This window comes from Styela clava, chromosome 8, assembly GCF_964204865.1.
Source record: "Styela clava chromosome 8, kaStyClav1.hap1.2, whole genome shotgun sequence".
In the NCBI taxonomy this organism is placed as follows: Eukaryota; Metazoa; Chordata; class Ascidiacea; order Stolidobranchia; family Styelidae; genus Styela; species Styela clava.
Genome location: NC_135257.1, coordinates 20,309,085 through 20,324,875, shown reverse-complemented (window position 1 = coordinate 20,324,875; position 15,791 = coordinate 20,309,085).

The window sequence follows — 15,791 nt, the reverse complement described above, 5'->3', positions numbered from 1 at the left end:
CAATTCTCATTTGGTAATTTAAATTCTCCAATCAGCTTCGGTTATTTGGGCTTGTTCACTAATTAACATGCATGTTTTTGGTTAAATCTGCTTCCGAAATTAAAACGGGCTTTTTGTCGATCGAAATTTCAATTTGGAGAATTCTGTAATTAGTAATTTTTGGTGTTTTTACATATTAAAAAAGGTTAGGTAAAATGCCGAATATATCTTTGAAATTCGTCCGTTTTTCTGGACAGTGGCAAAAACGACTACCATGTTTTCTACGACATTCCGATTTCGCCTCAGAACCAAATTTTCCATCCCCAAGCAATATTGAACCAATACAAATGAAAGTTGGATTTATTTTAAATTAGTGCTTTGCCTTCAAGGTTTTCTCACTGAAAACACCAAATCATGGTGCGTCAGTATATGATGTAATTCCTGAAAATATATTTTCGAGAATAAATTCTTCTATGATTATCAATATTAATAACAGGAGCTTAGAAGAGCTAACTCAGATAAACCTATCTAACCTATTAAGCATGAGATAAAATTTAACGATTCGGCGAATAAGCGGACGTTCCAGAATACCAATATGGAGGGAACTATTTTTGTTTGCCTACTTTACATCAAGTTGTGCAAAAGGAATGAAATTTATGGTCAGGGGGTATTCACTTGGTTAACACAGAACTTGCAATAGAACTAAAATAAGGAAAATCGGAATAAAATTATGGCCTAATCCTAACCTGGTACACACACTACGGGAGTACCAAGAAGCGAAATACATTATAAGCATTAAGTGACGGAAAATATTAACCATATTTGGGATTGAAACGATTACCCAGGACTTTTGCAAGCAACCAAACAGGCCTATCATGTTTACCACTTTGATCCGCTTCCATATTAAACGAAACAGATATAAAATTCCCATCAATAAACAATAGAATTCCCACCCTCAGGCTTTCACAAAGCATTAAAATGTCAAAGCTCTTTTTAATTAGAAATTATACTCAAACAAGAAATATTATCTAAATGAGTATTTTCACGAATTACATCATTCTGACGCATTATTGCCTTATCAGTAAAGCAGATACATCGTGTGTAACCGGTGGTTATTCATGTTAATTGACTTGTTTACGCCGCTTTGTAGTTAGCGAGGTGTCAAGTTGCGGTTGAATATCGTATTTCATGAGATGTTCTCACACCACAGTCATCGTGCGAACTTGACAAAAATCTTATAGTTTGGCTTTGTAACAGTGTTATATAGATTCGTGAAAAACGAAGAGTCGGCGATTTAATATATACTCTTGTTTGAAGTGGCCGTGTGTGTGGGCTTCGGCGAGCAAAGACTTCTTCCATAAGAAGTTTTTGTCTACCTTGCGTTTCTAACTTCTCACCGCACAATTCCTCATCTCATTTTTCAAAGCTTTATCATTCTTGTCAAGTCCCGGTAGTTTTCACTGGATTTCAAATGTAAATTCAGCGCATTTTGAAAGTAAATTCACAGGCGAGCGTCTGTAAATATATTTTACTACGGTTTGCCGGTGATAATCATCAGATAAAAACTTGTAAGAATCACTATTGATATCATGTAGAATACACATGCGATTTACAGAGATTTTACCGAAAATTCTTGAAATATTTATCATGAAATAACATTAAAATTCACGTCTGCATCCCAGTATTAAGCCATATATAGCGTAAGGCAGGGGTCGCCAACCTACGGCCCGCGGGCCGGATCCGGTCCGCGGAGCAATATAATCCGGCCCGCGACGGTTCACTGAATTATAGTAACAAATTATAGCTGTTTTGTCGATTATATTCTTTACGCAAAAGACTGAAGTAGACTGACTGTGTAGACTGAATCATAATATAACGTAACAAGTAACGCAGAAAAGTTGATGCTAAGTGCAAATGGTTAAATGGCGAAAAAAATATTCAAATGGTCAGTCTTCGCGCGCTGCTTAAAATTTAGCTTCTGATTAATGTGATAAAAAGTGATTCATCGGTCATCCATACGATTTTCAACAGTCTAAAAATATGTGCGGCCCGCCAATGACTTGCAACCTTTAATTTTGGCCCGCGAGCGATAAAAGGTTGCCGACCCCTGCCGTAAAGTCTAATACCCATTTAAAAGTATTGATCTGCGACAAAATTCCACTCCAAGTTGTTCTTTTTTTTAAGTTAGATAGCATTAAATACGGCCTACTTATAGACCTATTAATCAGGAGATTTATAGTGCTCAGCACCTTTCACTCACAGCCTTGCGACGATGATTGCTCGATACACCTCCAGATTCTTAGTCCGTTCCAAGCTAAATAGCATTAAATACAGTTTACGTATACGTATGTACCCGAGGTGACAAGTCATAAAAAACCCTCCATCGCTTCCCTGAGTCGATGCTTGTAACAGCCTAGGTTCTTTGTCTATTTCATGCTAGATGGCATCAAGTAAAGCATATAGGACATATACCCGGGGTGCCAGAATAAATAACACCTGTATACATTGTTAAAACTATGTACATATAGACCTCTATTACTCGTAGTCTTGGGAGGATATCCAATGTGCCTTTAGGGTTTTCATTCGTTTGCACTGGCGCCAAACGCCGTGACTATGTCGTTGGATGGATATGATGAAAGAAAATGTTTCGTAATAAATGCATACATACAAATTGACGAATTTCATAAGGGCATATTTATAATAAATACATATTTCAGAATTACATACAAATCAGTAAATAATTATGGCTGTCCACCTACGTCTAAGTTATTTTATTTATTGATGCATGACATCATCGAATGACGAATTGGGGTTATATAAGGTAATGCAATTTACAAAAGTATGATTTACATTAAATTGCCTTCAGTGACAACAACAAACAAATTTGCAGTGAACTTAAACCGATTATGTGGGCAGACATATCGGTGTCAAATGGGAAATGTTATTGAACTCATGAGCGTTCGAAGCAACATATAAACAACGACGTAGCAATTTAAATTTAATGACACAGCGTGAGCATCAAATCGAATAGCAAAATTGAAAGTGAATGGACAGACGAATCAAACTTAGTTCCCCCTCGAATCGTTGAATATTCACACATATCTAACTTTGAATTGTAAGTTATTATGTTATTTGACACGAGATGAGCATGTGAATCGTTTAGCTAAAATTTTGTCGCTCTAGGAGTATGTGTGCCAATATAGAGATAATTAATTTTGTTCGCCTACTTTACATCAAGTTGTGTAGAGAGACTGACACCTATAGGCTGGGGATATATTTACTTGGCTAACACAGACAGTCCCCGAACTCGTAAAAAAACTAAAATAGGGAAAATCGGAATAAAAATATGATATAACCTTATAATCTGGTACACATACTACGGGAGTACAAATTTTTTTGTTGTTTTTAACATTGTTATTGCTGTTTCGGTGATTTGCTGAAAGGCACTTTTGTCTGCAAACAATATAATTTAATTTTCCTGCACATAAATATGAATGAAACCGACAGAAGGCTATTATTCCTATTACTATTCATTCAAATGCGATTCGGGACCTGATATTTTGCCAAAAACTCGCTGTTCTGGTTCAATCAGTTTCAATTCCATTTTGGTCGATTTTTCGTTTGTTCAATAAAACTTGATGCTTTCGTTCTTGGTTCTCGGTGCTCTTGCAATTTTTATTTGAGTATTTTTTTTACTAGTTGTATACTTGTGATATTGTAAAAATAATTATTACCCGGCTTTACAACAGGTAACAAATACGTGACAATGACCTTGTATGTTTACGCATAACGTAAAGGTTAAAATCTTATGACTATTTAAAACCCTTATCACATTAATTATGTTAGAACATGAAGATTATTTATGATCGTTATCTTATCACTTGATCTTAATCACGAAATACTTTTGAAGCACGTATTTTCCTATGACGACCTCAATGACAATTCTCAATTCTGTATTAAATGAAAAAAAGAGAGAAAGACAGATATACAAGGAGATAATCTTCAATGCATAGCAAAACATTCACTCCAACCAAGCTGCTATATTTTGAAGGCCAAGAATAATTCCACTCATGGTGGCGAGGAAGTCATGAGATTCAAACCTGTAATGCCCACACGTTTATTCAAAGCTAACGATGCAATCAGTGAAACATCATCGCGTTTATCTGTCAACAATAAATTTCTCTGTCACAGTGAATCAAAACACATATGGCAAAGTAAAACTAAAGGAAATTTGCAACGTGATTTAACTCATATATTATGTTGCATACAACATAATAAAATATTTTTCGTATGATAACATCAGCATAAATGGCTTACCTACACTGTATGCAAATTATCAAAACGTTCGTGAGTCTCATCAAGAAAACACTCCAATAGTTCATTCAATACCACGTCAACAAGAGCACTTAATTATTTATTTTCAGAAATAAAACAAATACAATAAAAGAAGTCTACACAGAACAAATATTTCAAACAAATAACAAATTTATCACGTCTTAATTCTGACTTTCGTTCTTAATCATTTTAATTTTTCATTTTTTTGAACTGGGAGACGCGGGTAGATTTTACATCGACGGAGAATTTATGCAACGTGGTTTAACTCACATGTTATGCTGCATAGCTCTTTGTGTATGTTTAACGTATTAAAATGTTTTCCTTTTAAGATAAAATCAATAAAAATGACAAAAATACATTGTATGCAAATTAGGGTCACCTTTTCAAACGTTCATAGTTTATTTAATAACACGTCAAAGTGTGCACCTATTTTTCATTTTTCGAAAATCAAACGAATATAATATGAGAAAATTGACTAAGACGAAGACGTTTGAAACAAATAACAAATTTATTATCATAGGTACAGGCCCTGATTCTAACTTGCGTTTTAATGCATTTCAAAAAAAAATCGGACTGGGAGATTTATGCAACGTTATTGAACTGGAGTGTTATATTGCACAGCTCCTTGAAATATGACGTATTAAAATGTTTTTACAGAATATATCATCAGTTTAATACATTATATGCAAATTAAAATTAATCATTGGTTCTTCTAGGAAAATAGTCCAATAGACTTCAATATTGAAATGGGTAAAAATATTTTGATATTTTGAGAAAACGAACGAACTTGATGAAAGAAATTTATCACTTAAACAAAAAAATGTTCAAAATATCGCAAACTAAGAGAAAATTTTTATTTCAGTGTTTAATATCCTAATGTTGGATTTCGATTTGTAAGTTCTAAAATATTCTTTCCGAGAAGAAAGATAAATGGAAAGAGGTTATGTTCGTATTTCCGTGGCTTATTTGTATGAAAATTAGAGGATTACACTATTTTAAAAAGCTCCGACTAAAATATTTTCAAAAACCGCTCACAACCTGCAGTTTTGTCATTTAATTTTAAATACTTCGAAATAATCTATTTCTATAATCCTTACTATTAAATACAAATTTGATTAGGCAAATAGTTGTAATTAAATAGGTTTATAAAATCACACACATATAGGATACATTTATTATTGCAACGACGAAGGAAATTTCTCAAAACTTCATTGACATTAACCAAACCAATAATCTTGTTATTACAAGGCGTTGTAATCAATAAATAAAGTTTATCCTTCTGTTTAATAAACAAATGAACTTAAATCTTATAATACAATTATATCGAAAAATCATGCAATCGTGGATAAAAATATATGGGTTTCCGGGTTCGTGGGATGTTTTCTATGGATTTGTGGTCAGAGCTCGCGATACAGGATTTTCAATCTTAAATGAAAGTATGCGTTGTATGAATAATTTTCACGCTTTCACCCCGTAGAATGCCATAGAATAGAGTTTCTCAAACATTTTTGGGCCGCGGTCCCCTTTCTGTGAATCTTAGTTTTGACGAACCCCCAATGCTAAGCCGTATCAATTTCTGTGCGTAACGAACGAAGAGGAATAATGTTTCATTTACAACACAAACCACATTAATGTGATAAACGAGGTTTCTTTCCACTGCACAATTCATCGATTTTCAGAACAATTTGTGACAAGCAAACTCGTCCGACTCGACGACATGTCTCGACTTGCATTTCGTCGCTGCAAAAGGCAATAAAATTGTAATTGCCGTTCTGACAGCAATGAATATTCGCCCGCAACGCCCAACTGAAAAGATACAATGGCTTTTTGATTGAAATCAATCGTTTAAATCCACCAGACTCTTCTCATATCGTTGCGTACCTGTGCAGTCATCTCGGACCCCAGGGGTCCGCGGACTCCAGTTTGGGAAACCTTGCCATAGAAGAATGGAAACTTTTTCCAAAATTTAAATGCTGTTGAAATAACTGCTGAAATTAATTGAAATATCTCTATAAAACTTTTTAGTCTTCGGAGAATTTATCAATTTGACTTCGACTTGGAGTCTTGACTCCTGGTTCGACTCTGATGTTGAATCAAATCTTCAACCGATGTAGACGAAACAATACGCTAAAATTTCGACTTCAAAGATTCAAAAATAGTTCTAAAAACATTTATTATTGCTACATATAGGAATTTTTTCAAAGACTTTATTGGCATTAACGAAACCAATAATCGTGGTATTACAAGATGTTCTACTCTATAAATAAAGTTGATCCTTGTGTTTAATAAACAAGTTAATGCCTGAAATCAAATCTTATATTTCACATATTTCGCAAACATCATCCAAACATAGTTTGTGATATGTTCTCTGTGGATTTGTGGTCAAGTCTAGCAATGTTTTGGATGAGAGGAATGTTTTGTCTTGATGAAGTGTTTTCATTTTAACGATAGCAGGGCTCTCTTTCATTAATAACAAGAATTCTATTTTTGGAAGGATTGGATCTGGTATCAACTGTGGGTGAGTTGATGCAATTAGGCTTTGAACCTAATATTTTTACATGCGATAACAATACAGGAAAGCGATGCTCAAATATATGGAGATAAAAAAACAAATGGGTACAGGTATGAAAGTTGTCACAGTAGGCTACCGGTGGCGCGTTCTTCACGGCTAACAAGAAAGCGGGAACAACACAAAGTGTGCAATTTTTGATGACATCATCGGACAAAAAATAAAAAATTCCACGGAGCCCACAGCTTTTTTTGAATAAAAAAAATAAGACCCTTTTAGCAAAAAATACAAATTTCAACCACTGAACATTGCAGTAGTTAATGAGAAAAGTAGTATGAGGAAAGGTAGTACAATTCGCGTCCAATAAATAGTCAAAAGTCTTAACTGATTGGGTAAAACTTATTATTTATTTGAGTGGTAAATTCCAAATAAATATTCATTTAGTCTTCGATATGTGGCCGTGTTCAAAGTGAACGTGCGGAATATCTCATCGAAAACAATTAGTAATGTTGATGCTAATATGTATAGACACGAAAATAGCGCACCGATACCAGTACCGGTCTGAGTGGAGGAGAGCACTCCGAGTTCGCTGAAAAAGTCGCCGTACAGGCGTGACGGAGTCGGACAAGCAAAATGGAATCAAAATTATTTCCCTCCAATTGAAATATAACATGAAAAAATAATGGGTAAAATCAAAGTAAACTGAACAACTTTTTTTTTTCAATTACTGGAAATTGATTGGTCCGCCAGATAAATAAAAAACAATTTTTTATATTAGGAACAATAACAAAACTCTTCGAATTCAAGAAAACCAGGTCCCACTTTTCGTGTATGCTGAGTGTATACAACAAACACGCTTTTCTCTTCTCTAATTTGTAAATATAAACAAGCGATAACATCACCGATATTCATAAGCGGATAGTAATATGATAAAATCAGACAATAAAATGGATTAATGTGTTTTGGCACGTAAAGCTGTTTTGCAATGGTTACATGATGCCGTAATGCAGAGCTGTTGAACCAATGCTGGATGTCCATGTCAGATCTGGAATACAAATGAGAAATGGCATGCACGGCACTGAAACTGTCTGTGCTAGTGGGAGTCAAAACATATCAACAATTTCTTCCAAGTCAATGATTTTTATTTGTATGCCTAATATCTTTCGATCAGAATAAAAGCACTTCATACCAGATGAGAGTATGCAAGTGTATATTCGACATTGAACATGTTTGCATTTAGAAAATCGAAATTTTAAAGATGTTTTACCTCTTTATGTCTACAACAATACTTGAACAGTGTTCGACTTTTGCGTTTTCACATGTCGAGCAATATACTCTTCAGCGTATGCACATATACAATATTTGTGCTGCATGCGAGCCCTTGAGTTGATAAGTTGATATATTTTTCCTTTTTTTTATACTTACTCTTCAGAAAAATGTATGTCCGTTGGGCCTTCGCTTCCAACATTTCAACATTCTTCCATTATTGCAAATTTCATCCAATGGTTCGTCATTAACTATCAAAGATTTAAATGCTTTCGTGTATATGTATCTCAAAAATAAAAAGCTGACACTAAGCAAATAAAATTGAAGATTATTCTCCTCTTATTTGACTATTTGTTGAAGTATTTTTGCCTAAAGTGTGACTAAATCACTTATAATTGTATTATAAATCATGTAATACGATTTTAAGCGGAATAATTGCATTAAAATGTGTGTTATTCGTGAAGATCCGGTTAAAGTTTCGTATGTATTAAGCCGACAGTCATGTAGGAGAATTAATTGCATGATTTTATTGATAACGGATTTATCGACTCATGCTATTTTTACCAAAATATCTAAATAGAGATAACCGTTACGTGAGTGACCGAGTTATTGAATCCAAATATCCTATTTGTAAAGAAATGTTATTTTATCCGATGAGATTAGTTTTGATGTCTCAAAATAGTCGCATTTCACTTGTCCCCTTTTGGCAAACTTGCACCAATTTACCACACAAGGGTGGGGAAAAGCGGTAGATCAACACAAAATTGGAAAAATGAGAATATCCAACTACTTGACAATACGATTGTCTTGGGTGTCCGGCAGTGATTTATCTATTCTACACCATCACTACAAAGAACGAAGACCTCCTAAAAATGTCCCCGCTCCCCCCTAATTTATTCAGCTGTGGCACCCCACTTTAATTTTCAACTTAACTGGTATTCAGAAAGTTTCGTATACACCAATGCCGATGGTAAGTCAAATACAAAACACATTTTATAAGTTACAAGTAGTTTTATCGCTTATAGAAAAATATTTACCAATTCCTAATATTGGAAACGCCACCTAAAAAAAGGATGAGAAGTCATCCAGCATTACAAACTTCCTTTTCGCTATTGTCAGCTGTTTTAAATATCTTGTACAACAGAACTAATGGCAGTAAAGTACCTGAATATTACTGATGGATTGTTAAAATAAGCGTCACACCACTCACGAATAGTCAGTCCAGTTGCAGGAGAGCTTGCTCTTCCACAACGTTTTGAGCTAAGATTACCCAAGTGGCAAATTCATTGCGTCCCCGATATGTTTTATGTTTTTCTTTTGAACATTTGTAATTGTACAGATTGAACGAGATTATGTTTCTTACGTTGTCCCAATCTTTGGTCAAACACAATGTGTTTTAATAAAAAATCATAAAAAACGCAATATTGTAGATCAAACTATAGATAGGTTTTGTATATATTAATAATGAAGTGAGATTCTGACTCTCCGCTGATTTGAACTTCGGACAACGTGGTGCAATAATATTTATAGAAACTAATACAATGTTATACTTTCGTATACATCTGTTCCGATTTGATCTGTTATATTCAATATGGGAGAATTCGATCAAATAAATGTCAACAGAAGTGCAATTCAATTACATGGTCAAGAAAGTCGTACAATGTTGTAATTTTGTAATTCGAACTATAAATTAGGTTTTTTGAATAAAGCGTCGTTTCAAATTGGAAACGTCCGTCGCGCTTAGCGGATAAATAAATTGTGTTCCCACGAAGAATAAATATATAGCAAATTGGATTGGATGTGAAACAGCATATCTCATAGGATTTATAGAAAATTTATGAATAAATAAAAGTTATACCCTTCTAGCGAAAAAAACATCTTTAAAACCTAAACATGTCAAAGCAATTGGTCCATTAGTGACTGAGAAAAGTGATTTTTAATTACAACAAGAAAAAATGACAAACAAGATCAACAACAACAACATAATAGCAAAACGGTCCACAACGTGTCCACTAATGAAATTGGATTCTGAATCTCCGCTGATCCGAACTTTGAATAACGCCATGCAACAACCTATATGGAAAACAAAAACAATGTTGTACTTTCGTATACATTGATCTATTCGATTCAATCTGGGAGAATGTGATCAAATAAATGTTAATAGAAGTGCAATTCCCAAATACATGATCACGAAGATCGCACATTATTATTGATATTTCTAAGACTTGGGCACTGTGTTTGCTGAAGAGATTAATACGGGAGTGGCGGAGAAACACGAAATAAAAAAAATCTTCTTCAATTAGAATAAAACAGAAATATTTTTGGTTGAATTAGGTGCTATAGGAATCGAAAAAAATTTCAAAAAATAAAAGTAACAGCCCTTTCCGACGTCTCCCATCTTCAAGTAATGAAACTTTAAAGTTGATTGGTCCCTTAGTTATGGAGAAAGCAATGTTTTCTCAGTAATACCAAACACTTTAATATCAACAATAACCCCATGAATAAAGTCCCAATAGCAGAAGAAAACGTTGGAATGAAAATTAATTAGTTACAATTAATTCTTAACCCTTTTACTAGGTACACCTACTCTCAAGTTCAAGGTTATTTTTTACAACTTTTTTGGCATTCAGACGAAAATCAAAAAATTTATGATTAGATGAGTTGTTTTTAAAGTTATATAGCCGGATAGAACTCTAGTATACGCTTGTAAAAAAACATGAGTGAATCTTTAGGGCCTAATAGTTGATAGAAAAACAACATTTGAATATGACCCATGCAAAATGAATCATAGGACAAAAGAGGAAAAAGAGTTAACAAACGCCTATGAACTAAAGAGTTTGATTGGATTTGATTTGTTTCAGTACTCTGAACAACATGATCTCACGGGGCACACGTAGAAAAACAAATTCTAATATTGTAGCTAAAGCTCGCGATAAAGTTTCGTTTATCTTAATTTGTTTTGTTCAATATGGGAGAATATGATCAAATATTTAACAAGTCACGCAGATATAACAAATATTTTCAGATTCACAAACTGTTGTGACGTGAATTCGGAGAATAGATGATGTTTGTGTTTGAGCAGAATGTGTTATAGAAAACAAAGTTAACACTAGAACCATTAACAGAAAAAGTTTAAAAAAAAAGAAGCTATTACCACTTATACATTAGCCGGGGAACAGTATAACACACAAACACCACCCAATCATTCCCAAAGTTGCATATATATTAATCTGTTTTGTTCAATCAATTCAATTGATAATTTAATCATGAGTGTTTAAAGCCTTTGGGGCCATAAGATATACAACGTTTGAAACCAGTGCTTAAGAAGATTGGAAAAAATTTTATGTGTTGCATGAGCATGATTTTATTGGACATGCATGGAAATGCTAAATCCAGTGTTGTATTCTGAACTTGCCACAATTTTTGTGTATATTAATCTGTTACGTTCAATCTGAGAAAATGTGATCAAGTATTTTTAACTAAGAGATAATTTTACGAGTCATGAAAATACAAAAAATAATTTCAAACAAAAGACACGACTTACTTGCTTCAAAAGAATTTGTCTTCAGACAAAAAATTTTTACCAGGCGATACTCATCTTGTCTCTGAACCTGATATTTCACAAATGAACAAACAATTTGTCACATCTTACGTGTGATGGCGGCTTGGGGGTTCTAACAATAAAATCTTAATTAGTTCAAACTAAACAAGAAAAATGGAAAAGGTATATTCTATTCTAGCAGCAAAAATAATCTAATTAGATGTTTAGACTGGATTAATGAAATCCAAACATTAGAAGATCGAATAAAGCTGAAACATTTTCTGCCTTGTGTTGTTTTAAAATGTTGAACATGACGTAATCTTAGTGAAGTGTTTATTAATTATTCATAAATAAAGAAAGCACGTAAATTATACAAGTTAACTGACACGTCCCTAATTAGAGTATATACAGAGAAAGACAAGTTAGTGCGACCAGCTTCACTATTCGAATGTCCTTCAAAAATGTCCGCAACGCAACGAGCTTGGCAATGACGTCATACAATCCAGTGTATGATATTATGCATAAGGTTTTGTATATATAAATCTGTTTCGTTTAATTTAGGAGAATCTGCTCAAGTATATTTACCTAAAAATAATTTTACGAATCATGCGAATATAACAAATATTCCCAATATAAGGACACAACTTTTTTTTGTTGAAACGTCGACTGCTTGGTATGTACCATCGGACCTCCAGAAGTATGTGCACCAAAATGGCGCACAACCTGAACATAGTATGTGTGCCAGGTTAGGGTTCAGGTTGTGCGCCATGTTGGTGCACATACTTCGGGGGAGCTGTACCATGTCGCCTTGACGTAGTTTTTATTTCCATTTGTTAAATAACATATTTACTTCGACTTTATTCTATTTATCACGTTGTGTTACTTCTGACTTCCCCTGGGTGCAACCGCTCGATTATCAGTTTTGGTTTTCGGTGTCTTCTTTTATAGTAAAAAATGCAATTTTTTTTATTTCTTTCAATTTGTGTATGTATAGTTCATATTTTGGACATGATGAAGAAATAAATTACTGATTACTGAGGAAATGCAAAGGAAATTCAATAACGCATCTACAACGCATTTCAATGGAATGTGTATATAGACACTAAAGGTCCTACCCATGTTGGTTCCAAGCTTGATACTTTACAAGCAGACAATCAAATTTGGGTGCTCCTGAAGTATGCGCACCAAGATATCGCACAACCCGAACCCCATCCTAGTACACAACCTTTATTTCAGGTTGTGCGCCATCTTGGTGCGCATACTTCAGGAGGTCCCAAATTTGTTTCTTAATATTTGGGATGATGAGCTTGTAGTTCTTGCAGCAAACGCAAGACGCTGTTTTGTGTACATTAACTTGTTATATTTCGAATAAATCACATTTCCAAAGTATAGCGAAACTTTCAATGTTAGCTACTCTTTTCCCTTACAGACACAAGCACATTTGATAAATAGAAAAATATATAAAAAAAAAAACATGTTAATGTGAACTCAGATATCACGTAAATCTGTTGAAAACTATCCAATAATCCGTAAATCTCATATTTCATTGGATTTAGCGTAATATAAGCATGGAGTGCTTCCGAAATGCTCTGGACAAGACTACAGGAATAGTCTAGTCGGTTAGAGTTTATTACACTATTATTTGATATTCTCATCACGATGCGATGACGTAATTGAATCCTGCGCGTTGACCAATGGGCGAAAAGTATTATAATCACAACAGTTGGAAACTATTTGGTAATTTCTTAATCTTACATTTTATCGCGTCTAGATGAGATAGATTATGAGGTAATCATTTACAAGACGTTTCAATTGGATTGGAATATCTATAATGACATTTAGCTTTCGATGAAGCCATGTTTCGTGTGCCGTTTTGTTTTGTTGAAAATAAATAAGTTAGGTCATTTCATCACGACTTTCGATTGGGTTGTTGACACAAACAAATGACTTCATAGCAACAATGACTTGGTTGGATATTGTTTGAGATGTGAGGTACTGATTTTATAAATGCTCATTTTTAGGCACTCCAGAAGTATGTGTACCAATATGGAGGTAACTAATTTTGTTCGCCTACTTTACATCAAGTTGTGTAAAGTGACTGAGGCCTATGGGCAGGGGCAGGGCAGGCCTATGGGCATCTGGCTAACACAGACAGTCTCCTAACTCGTAATAGAACTAAAATAAGGTAAATCGGAATAAAATTAAGGCCTAACCCCAACCTGGTACACACCTTATATGAGTACCGTATAAAGGGGAGGGTTCAATTGTGCAATAGTTCAATTGTCTTTTCTTGTCGGAATTGGATCAACTATAAATATATTTAAAAGCCAAATCTGAAATAACAAAATAATATTCAAAGTATAGTATGTTTAATATAAGATATTTGATTATATTATACATTTGATTATAATCTACATATATCAATATTTGAATCGTAATTTGAGGGTCCCTTAATTAACTGTATTGGCGAGCGCGAAACCATTTTTGAAGGCAATTGGCCTACTTACTCACCGTCGCAATGTATAACTATTAATGTGTCAGAAGTGACTCGCAACTCGTCTAACAGCAGCCATCGGGACCTTGCTTCGAGCAAGGTTCTATGTGAATTCCAACATGGACTTCTCTTATCCACTTATTATTTTTATATAATATGTAATTCACAATATGTAATATTATTATGAAAGCGTATTAAGTGCGTACTCTGTCGAACTTGTGTGATTATTTTGAATATCTTCAATCAAAAAATCGTGACGAGAATTTAAGATTGTTTACTCAGATTGGGAAGGATAAATGGGTTCACTTCTACCAGAACAGAACATGCATGGCTACATTTTGTATTTTGTTTAAAATCAAGTCTTATTAATATGCCACTTCCGATTTTGTTGACGGTTTTAAATATTTGCGGCGAGACTTATATTTTTGCAGCTGTTGCTGTGATCCAGGCAATTAGGCTTAATGCGTTGTGAATTAATTGATGAGGAATTCAATAAAGGTTTTCCTATCACTATACTTTTTTACTTTATTTTTCTCGAACAAGGTTCTGTGGAAACTATCTGTCGTCCTTCTGTTGTGAAAAAGGCTGTGGGCTAGCAGTCACCTATTGTACAAAATGGCAATAAAAGCTTGCGGCAATAAATAAGATACCAGAAAAAAAAATCACTTTAATTTTTGAGTTCGTCGCTATAATGGGTAATCATTTTTAAATCTAGACAATTCAGAATACTTCAAGATTTATCACAAAAAATATTTTTTTAGGAACTTTATAAATTTTCCTTTATCACTTATTGCTTGATGGAACCTGGTGAAAATCAAATGTTTATATCGAAAAATCAAGAAACATACCCAAGTTTTATATGAGCACCCAGAATTTTTTTACAGCATTTAAAGATAAAAAAAAGGGTAGTGGGGCACTTCTACTAACAAAGAACTATCCCCTAAAATTAGAAATTTCGTGGGAATAAATAAACTATTTATGTTATTGTGAGCTCACTTGGGTTTCTTGGTTTGGTCAGCGCTTTTATTGGTTTAAAAATTACGCGTGACGCACACCTGTTGAAAATTGAGAATTCTCGCTTTTTTTTAAAGAGAAATCGTACCGTTAATACTTAAAACTCTACAGTACTTATTGCTTGTTATAATAGAAAAAACAACTTCAAACTGTCGTATCTGCCCCCGGTCGACCTACAGTGACATAATTTCGCGACTAGTGGAGATGCATCGCAGTAGAGACGAGTGGGTACCTTCACAATAATTGCTCCACCGATTGTCACGACTTTCAAAACTATATACGTCATAATTATGTAATTATTTTAAAAATATTTTCATGACAGAACAAAAATAGGTTGGACAAATAAACACAGAGTTAGGTGCATCATTTTCCTAAAATATAGCGTATCCATGGAGTCTTAAATTTTTTTTAAATTGCGCAAAGAGAATTTATCGCTGCCTCAATATCTATCACCAAGGTCCGTTAAAAAGCGAATTTCAATACTCATATTCCTGACTACGCTACTCGTAGTATAGGATGTCCATAAAGTCTTAACAATTTTCAAAATTGCAAAGTGAATTTATCGATACAATATATTGTTTTGGCTCTCACAGATGTATTAAATGAAGTAAAAATATTTGAACAATTACTGATTAAAAAACAACAAACCTGGT